This window comes from Aplysia californica, unplaced genomic scaffold, assembly GCF_000002075.1.
Source record: "Aplysia californica isolate F4 #8 unplaced genomic scaffold, AplCal3.0 scaffold00081, whole genome shotgun sequence".
In the NCBI taxonomy this organism is placed as follows: Eukaryota; Metazoa; Mollusca; class Gastropoda; order Aplysiida; family Aplysiidae; genus Aplysia; species Aplysia californica.
The window spans coordinates 274,162-282,998 of record NW_004797351.1 but is presented as its reverse complement, the minus strand read 5'-3'; the positions used below and the strand labels follow the sequence as shown (position 1 = coordinate 282,998).

The 8,837-nt window shown below is 41.6% G+C and overlaps 1 protein-coding gene across 1 annotated transcript in view; it reads right to left on the bottom strand.

Annotated features, from left to right (window-relative positions):
- Window positions 1-5,339, bottom strand: part of LOC101853919 — a gene marked incomplete in the record, with an annotated part of 19,939 nt that extends 14,600 nt beyond the window's left edge. Inside the window, 1 exon segment of the mRNA XM_035968772.1 lies at window positions 5,106-5,339.
- Between the last annotated feature and the right edge of the window lie 3,498 nt (window positions 5,340-8,837).

Sequence of the window (8,837 nt, the reverse complement as noted above, 5' to 3'; positions counted from 1 at the left end):
GTGTGTGTGTGTGTGTGTGTGTGCATGTGTGTATTTGTGTATGTGAGCGGTTGGATTTCTTTAAAAAAGTGAGAAAGAGACAAAGCAAAGCGGCAATCATGATAGGCTCGAAATATATGAAGCAAAGGAAAAGAAAAACTTACAAAAAGCAATTTGGTCATTTTGTTTTCATTTGTGAGGCAGTGCGGTGGAATCAGGCTCTCGTCAAAATAATCAAAGTGAAGAAACTTGCATTTTTCTGCAGGTTTGTGAATTTTTATCAAATTTTTGTTTTTTGGTTCAACACCTTTCATGCCCATTAAAGAACTCATTTCTGAGTTAATTTTTCTGAAAAACGTTGATTAAAAGTACAATAAATGTCAATTTTCAGTTGCCATGGACTCTTAAGCTTAATAACTTATCTTTGAAGACCATTTTCTCACTAATTTTACCTCTGAAAACAGGTGACCTCCACCTCCTTCATTCGCAAATATCTCGACTTGTATTCAAGATAAATGGATATTTTTTTTCATTCAAAAAAAGACAAGTGAACAAGCTTTAAGATAATACCAATAACTCTACATGCCCCAAAATTGACGAGAGCCTGATTCCACCACGGTGCCTCACATTTGGTCATTTTGTTTTAACTTTATTTATTTTTTTCGGAAGGGGGAGATGTGCTTTGTTTTGTAGTTACTTTTATTTCTTGTTTGATATTTGGTTTCTGCTGTGTTATCTGTGCCTTGTTTGAGGGCTCTCGTGGCCTAGAGCTTAAGGTGTTGGCCTCTCATACAAAGGTCCCGGGTTCGAATCCGGGTAGAGACCGAAACATTTTCTTCTCTAAAATTGTTCCCTTTCACCTCCTTTCCTGCTCTCAAGCAATGTTCTGTCGTCTGCTTTCGTCTCCTCTTTCTGCCCCCACCTCATCTCCTTTGTCCCTTCCTCTGGGCTCCTGACTCTTTCTGTAGCCTTTCTACTGCTACTACTTGGCTCCTTCTTACTGCTTTCTTTCAGCCACACACCCTGATCTTATGGTAGGAAAGATCTACACCTAGCCTCCACGGACAAGGACGAAAAATCTCGGAGGGACCGTGTGCAAGTTGCGCCTGTTAAGATCCCTTGGTGATCTTAAATCGATAAGAGTAGGCTTCGGCCGCCACCCGGGCAAAATTCTAAGTTTCCTACCAACTGAAAAAGCTTAATGTGTCCCGCGCGCTCATATGACCTAATGCAGTTGCAAGCGCCGTAAAACACTTACCGAAAAACACGGTGCATTGTTTGTATGTTTGTTGCTGTTGTTGTTTTTGTGTGGGGTTTTTGTTTTGTTTTTGTTTTTGTTTCTGGTTGTTGGTGGGTTTTTTTTGTTGTTTTTGTTTGTTTGTTTGTTTGTTTGTTTGGGGGGGGGGACTTTACAATAATAATAGATTATTGGGCTTTGGAGAGTGCAACAAAGTGCAGAATGTTAAAATGTATCATAGATCATGGAGGGATATAACAGTCGCAAAAAGTAGACCAGATGAAGGAATGTGAAGCAATTGGAAAGGGAAAGGGGGGGGAGGGGGGAGAGTGCACAGGGCCGACGAAAATACCTTTTTTTTCAATTTTAAAGGCACAGAGTAGGCCTACAGGCCTGACCAGCGTTAGGTTTCACAACAAAGGAATAAAAATGGCAGCCATTGGTCGTTTCATATTGCTTCCGGTCTAAGCAAACACATCACTAATAGAGCACTTTGCTTCAGTGTTGACTGCTCTGCTGGAGAGAAATTAACCCTATCCGTAGGTCATGTTTTACTATCGTATCCATTCGACGTGGGGAACTCTGAGCCACCATTCTCCAAAAAGGAAATTTACTCGTTAATCCGATCCGTACGTTTTGCATAGCAGTCTGTCAAAATGATTTTTTGAGAAATACTGACTGAAAGTTTCAAAGAGATCTTTGTACAAGAAGTATTCTAAAATGTGAAAAATGCAACCCCGGGGGTACAAAATGACCCCAGGGCGTACGGATAGGGTTACGTAAGGTTCTCACTGAGGCAGTTCCAAGGTTTGGGGGTGAGGCCTATAAGATCATCAAGACATTGTGCATTACACTGATATGTCTAGATCTGGTAACCGCTTTTTTGTTGCTCAATTTTACATCGTCTATAGTCAGATCTGCTATTATTGTGATTAAGTATTCTTGTACGATTGTGCGTGGCCCGGGGGGTTGGGGGGGGGCAAGAACGAGAGAGAGAAAGAAAGAGAGAGAGAGAGAGAGAGAGAGAGAGAGAGAGAGAGAGAGAGAGAGAGAGAGAGGGAGAGAGAGAGAGAGAGAGAGAGAGAGAGAGAGAGAGAGAGAGAGAGAGAGAGACTACAGGCCTACAGTGTGCTAACACACTTGAGGCTTGAGGGGGGGGGGGTGAGAATAGAGAGACATAGTGCCATAGGCTTTTCTCACCCCTGGTGAGATTAACATAACCACTTCCATTACTTCCAACAACAAAAAAGCCCACAGGGCGCCAAACATTGATATAACAACTTGGCGGTCATCGATCGTATGCTCAGTTCTCGGCACATTACACTAGTTTCTTCCGTCCACGGCATGTCGACGCAAGCATTCATTGATTCACGCCACGGTTGAAAGAGAAAGAGAAAGAGAATGTTTGTGTGAATAAAGTCAAGCACATCGTCGACTCAATCTTTTTTTTTTTTTTTTGTTCTGTTTGTTTGCTCGAGTAAAGAGAAGTAGATCTACAGGGACTCTTTGTTCAACATTTTTTGTTTGTTTTTGTTTTTGTTTTGTTTTTTGACTTTGTTTTTCTTTTGTTTTGTTTGGCGTTCATTTCGAGGTCTGCCTTGCTGTTGTTGACACAAGAAGGGCCACTCCGTGAAGCGGGAAATGTTGGGGGGTTGTTTTTTTTTGGGGGGGGGGGGTTTTGTTTTTGGGGGTTTTGGGGGAGGTAGCTTTAACAAAGATAACACAAGAAGTAGAAGGAGAAAAGTCAATCATGGTGCCGTGGTATCCTGTTTGATTGTTCGTTTGAGTAAAGAGAAGCACAATAGAGACTCAATAATGACTATTTAATGCTGGGGAAAACGAAGACAGACAGACAGACAGAAACAACAGAGGAAATGTGAAGAAGTAGGACCTACCAGTGGCGCCTTCTAACCGCCCACATGGACTCAATAACCTTCATCTTATTATCATTATTATTATAAATTATTATAGTGCAGGGAAAAGACAAGGCAGATGTGCTGATATAACACAAGGCCATAAGACTCGGCGCGCACAGGGCCATTTTAGTTGCGCAACATTTGCTGTCTCCGGGCAACTTATTTCGTACACCGCGCGCACAGAGCTGAGCAACAGCCAGGCAACAGTAGGCTATCATCATTACAAATTGTACTGACTTCCTCATTTGACGCCTTGGACTTCCACGACGCAGTTGTTGTCTGTGCTCTTGTGATAGCACTTAGAAAGAAGAAAAGGAAAAAGCGGTTTTGGGTTCACCCTTTGACCAATCAGAGGTTTTTTAAAGGGCATCTTGTCAAACTGCATAAAGATTTGAGTTTTTTAAAACTATTATCGTATGAGCTCAGAGTTTTATTGAACGTTTACGTCTCGTGGGACCCTCATTTACTTTACGTATCGAAATACCAACTGGGGGAGCAGCATTCCAGAAGAGGAAAGACAGTTTGGTTGCCTGTGCGTGCTGTGTGTCAGTTAGGTATGTAGCACAGGAGATTTGAGCTACAGTTGCGTTGCCGGAAAGTTGTGACAAAACACAAACTTGTCAGTCTCCAAAAACCCGAGTTGCCTGTTCGCGAGGTGCTTAATATCTCTTTCATTGTTTACATTTGGGCGACTAAAGTTGCCCTGTGCGCGCCTAGCCTGACAGAAGTAGAGCATGGTTCAGCAACCTTTTCGGCCAACTAAGCCACTTCGGAGCTTAGAAAAGGTTAGGCCATTAAAAAACCGAGGTGTCACACAACTCAAAGAAAGGAGTTTGAATTTGAACCATTTGAAAAAAACAGTAGGGCCTACATGTGATGAAATGTCAATAACACCTCTTAATTATACTACGTACGTGCTACTGAACTGATCTAATTGTTTTGTTGTTGTTTTCCATCTGTCTTGGTCATTAACAAGTAAGCCTATTTGATGCATCTTATCATTTACATGAACAAAACCAGTCAAACAGGATGCCCTTATCGTGAGCGATAAAGCACGGCGCCCACTACTACTTGTTCAGTTGGCAATTTTTACCTTAGCTGTATGACGTTGAGTTGACTAGGTCTGGTGGTTATCCAAGTCTAGGCCTATAGCATTCTCGGAATCCGGCTAATCAAGTACATGGATTTCTAAGCGATAAGCCTATGCGTGTAATCAAACTTTTGAGATAATCGATTAACGTTGTAGGGTTAGTTATTATACAGGTGGTAGGGGAGTCGGCATCTCATCACTGATGTGTGCATTGATAGGTCTTTTTGCTTCAACAAAGCAGTCGGGGAGTGTCTGTTTGCAAGAATGAAACAATGTGCATGTATAATATATATGATAGTCGCTGTGAAGCCCATGAGGCCGAACGTTATAACACATCACACTATCACTAAACTGTTGTTACTGGCAGTGTACAGACTGGCCTTCTTGCCCTCAACAAAATGGTAGACTCGCACCTTTATAGTGAGATCTGGATGATAGATGTTCGATAGGATTTGATTTTTTTTTTTTTGCAGATTGATTGATTGAGTAGGTGTTTTACGGCACCATCGACTCAATTTTGGTCATTTAAGTGCCAATAGGTTTCACCGCAACAAATCTAGGATCATGTCATGTTTCAGTAAGAGTTTTTCGGAGCTCGCAACTGCACACTGTCATAATATCATCATCATGCTAAAAGGACAGACAGACATTTATGAAAATGTTTGTAAATATGGTAAAGACTTATTTACATTTGTATATATATATACATTACAATATTTATTTCAGTGTATGTACATGATTTATATACACGGACAACGATAACTACATATTTTTATATCCTATTAAACAGTCCTATTTCTTTAACATAACTCAAAACTTTTCTCAGGTTAACAATGTCAAAAAGAGTTTTGACATCTTTACATTTAAAGTATTTTGTCCGTACATCATTGAAGTCTACACATTCCGTTAGGATGTGCTGAACTGTAAAGTATGTGTTGCACGCCACTCAAAAAGGAGCTTCCTCTCCTTCCTTTGTTCAATAGGAAAGAAGAAGCAAACCACACAACAGCACATAAAAACAAAAAGTTATAAAGAGCTGAAAATGATAGATGTTACTGGAGAGTAACACATAACAGAAAAGAAGGACCGGTGAGATAAAGAGAATAAATGTTTGACAAAAAAGAAGGAGAAGAGCACCCACCAACCACCACAGACAAGAGTTGAGTGTCACAACAAAACACACACACAGAGATAAAAAAACAAAGCATTCACAACTTAAGGAGGCTATCATAAACACAAACACGTATGAGGAAGGAGGGAGGGGGGGGAGAGGGGGGGAAGAGAGAGGACACACAGGACACCAGATCACACCATGACAAAAAAATAAGCCACACAACTCCAGTTTCAAAGCAGAAAATTTTTCTTCTATTATTTGACACAATTTTTCAGGTTACAACACAAACAGAATGAAATAAAAACCCAGAACTGAGAGGGGGAGGGGGAGGGGGGGCTGTGAGACACACACACACACACACCCACACACACCACCACCCCGCACGGGGCAGCTACACCAGCCCACCACACGGGGCAGCTACACCAGCCCACCACACGAGCGTGGGCCAGGGCAGTCCCCGTGGGACCAGACGGGCGGTGACAGATAGAGGTGAGTGTGGGCGAGTGGTCTCACAGCACGGCCCGGTGGGACGACGGGCTCCCGCACGAGCCACAACACAAGCCCACCGGGCCCACTGTACACGCAGGCTATGTACACAAGACGCATATATATATGTATAGAATATATATAATATATCCGACATGATGACAGGCAACGTATGGAGAAGCTGAGGAGGAGGGGCTGGGAAGGATGTTGATGTTGCAGGATAGAGCATGTGAGGGGTGAACTGAGCAGTGAGGCGGGGGGGGGTTGTAGAAAAAATAGAAGAGACTTAGAGACAACATGTACACCAGTCTGTTTAGTTCACAACAGTTCTCAGGATGAAAACATCAGGGCACATGACGTTATGAATCTAGCATAAACGTTTTCACTTCTGCTTAGAGAAGCCACTTTTTACTCAGCACAGGCTGCAATCACACTATAGTATCCGTCAAGTATGGGGAATCTTTGTAGATGAAATGGAAACTGGTGAACAAGAAATTAAAATTCTAAAAATCCAACACGCCTGGCAATTCGCCCTTCACTTTCTCTCAAATATGCAAAACCTTGGCCCACACCAGCAAGTCAGAATGACATTAACTTCAAGGAGAAAAAATGTTTTTGAAAATACAAAGGAGCAAAATAAATACAGAATAAACTATAATCCCTTGCATCCCAAAGCTGTAAAATCCGTGCAACTCAGCCAAACCATTTATGGTGAACCCTTTCCCAGCATAGATATCAAAATCGTTTTTAAAAACACAACATTTCTCACACTTTCAGGAGAAACCAACAAGTGTTCTGTGGACCAAAAATTCCAGACTGGAACTATGCCGTATTTTCACAAGGACGAATGAACTACAAAACTCTTCTGGTTTCGGATCCCAGGACTATAACCTCAGGTGCATGGTAGATCAATGATGAAGATTCTGCTTGCAATCAGAAAATTTTTAAAACCTATATGACTATATGTATAAATGTTCAGTTGGCTCACCCTGGGCATCTTCCGCACAAGACAAGGGTGGGCCAACGAATCTTTTGATATTGGTGATAATTTTAGCATTTGTTAAGAAGCCTACGGGGGGGGGGGTTAGGTTGTGATGAGAAAGATGCAGAATTGACTAGAAGCCACCTTTAACAGCCCTAACCAAAGCAATCGCAAACAGTCCGGCCATTCTTGTCCACGCTACACATCGTCCCATCACAACACTAGTGGAGAAGGCAGAATCTTCAACATCTTAGGGAAATCTTAGCAGAGATGCCAACCACAGAAAACCGAAATGAGTATTGGGAAATATGAAAAGGTGTATTTTCAGGGGAAAATGTGTATTCTCCACAACCGACCAACCAACTAGTAAAATGTTCAGGGTGTCCAGCAATATTTCCTGAAAAAAATTCACTAGCTCAGCTGCTCGATAAAAGGAGCACACACGCGTACAATAAACATGTATCCAGTCAACAACATGTCAGTGTTCAGTGTCGTACTGGGGTCTTGTTTGACTTAACTATTTCAGTCTGTTATAATATTTTCCTCTCATTATTAATATAAAAAATTAATCCTGTTTTGAGAGTTCGGAAGGGCCTACAACAAGAATTTCGACTATCAAGAACCAGTCTGGGTGTCATGATTCATATTATGAACTGACAGACTAAAATTATTGCTCAAACTCAGAGAAGATAAATAACTTGAATGGCTCAAGTAGACCCACGCAGTGAGAGAGTTGTAACAACTGTGGGAGGGCAAGATGCAGTGACACTGAAAATCTGCCCGTCTTGTACAGAAATCTACAACATACACTGTAGGTATAATTTACTAGATCTATCACCCATCCAATGACACGCGAACATTTTATTTCAATTACACAGACTTGCAAAGTACGAAGGGTCCCGATTCCGCACACGCCTGCACCAACGCGCGCTTTGCAGAGAGCTCTGGATATCTAATCAAAATTCTGAAATTTGCCTCCCAAGTTTTTGTCCTCTGGTGTTGCCTTCACACCTCCTCCCCTCGAGTGTATATTAAAAAATCAATAATGGCAAAAATGAACTAACTGACCTTATCAGACTTGGTTTTCACATATTCCAGCTCTGCGATACTGATACTATTTTGACAAAAGAGGGGACTTGAGATAATTAGGTTTACTAGCCCAAACTGGATCTCGTATTTTTCGAATTCCAGGATGCATATTTTTTCATCAAAAGTCGTATTCGCGTATTTTCGGCAAAAAATCGTACTAAAATACGTAAAATCGTACTGGTTGGCATCTCTGTCTTAGGTTCTTCTAAAAACTAAAAGCAACCAACACCGAGTTCCTCCACCAGTCAGCCTCTTTTCCCAGCACAGGTGAAAGGGGAAAAAAAACGAATGAAAACTCTCATAAATCACACAGAAAAAGGAAGAGAAACCCCAAAAAATCTACATTCCAACACAAAAAAATTAATCAAAGGTGAACAATTTCACAGGATTTGTACAAGGCGATAAAACTTTGTCAGCTAAACAAGTGAATGCAGATCACCATTCTCCCATCTCTCTCAGCAAGTACAAAAAGCACGCAGGAATCTTTCCCCGACGACGACAACAGTCAACCCAGGGGAAACTGTACAACATTGGTATTGGCACGCCCGCAGCCAACAGCTGAGCACACAGAGCAGTGAGATACACCCTTACTTCGGCTAATGGCCAGAGGAGCACTTTCCATATCTTCATACTGTTCTCCTTACAAGTATTTTGGTTTGCATTGATGCAATATTGGTCATTTAGTACAGTGAAAAAGAAAGAAAGATAGACAGAAACAGAGGGAAAGGAAAAGAAGTAGGGCCTACCGATGGTACTGTTCAACTATTCCCTATTTTTTTAAAAAAATTTTTACAAGTCCTGAGTGCGATCTACAGATCGAGGTTAATCTTTGTTTCATGTTTTGGAGAATGTATGTTGGGGTGTCCATGTAGAAATGTCTGAGGGTGTATGTACGTGCATGTGTTTGAGTATGTGTGTGGTGGTGCTGGTGGTGGGGTTGGGGG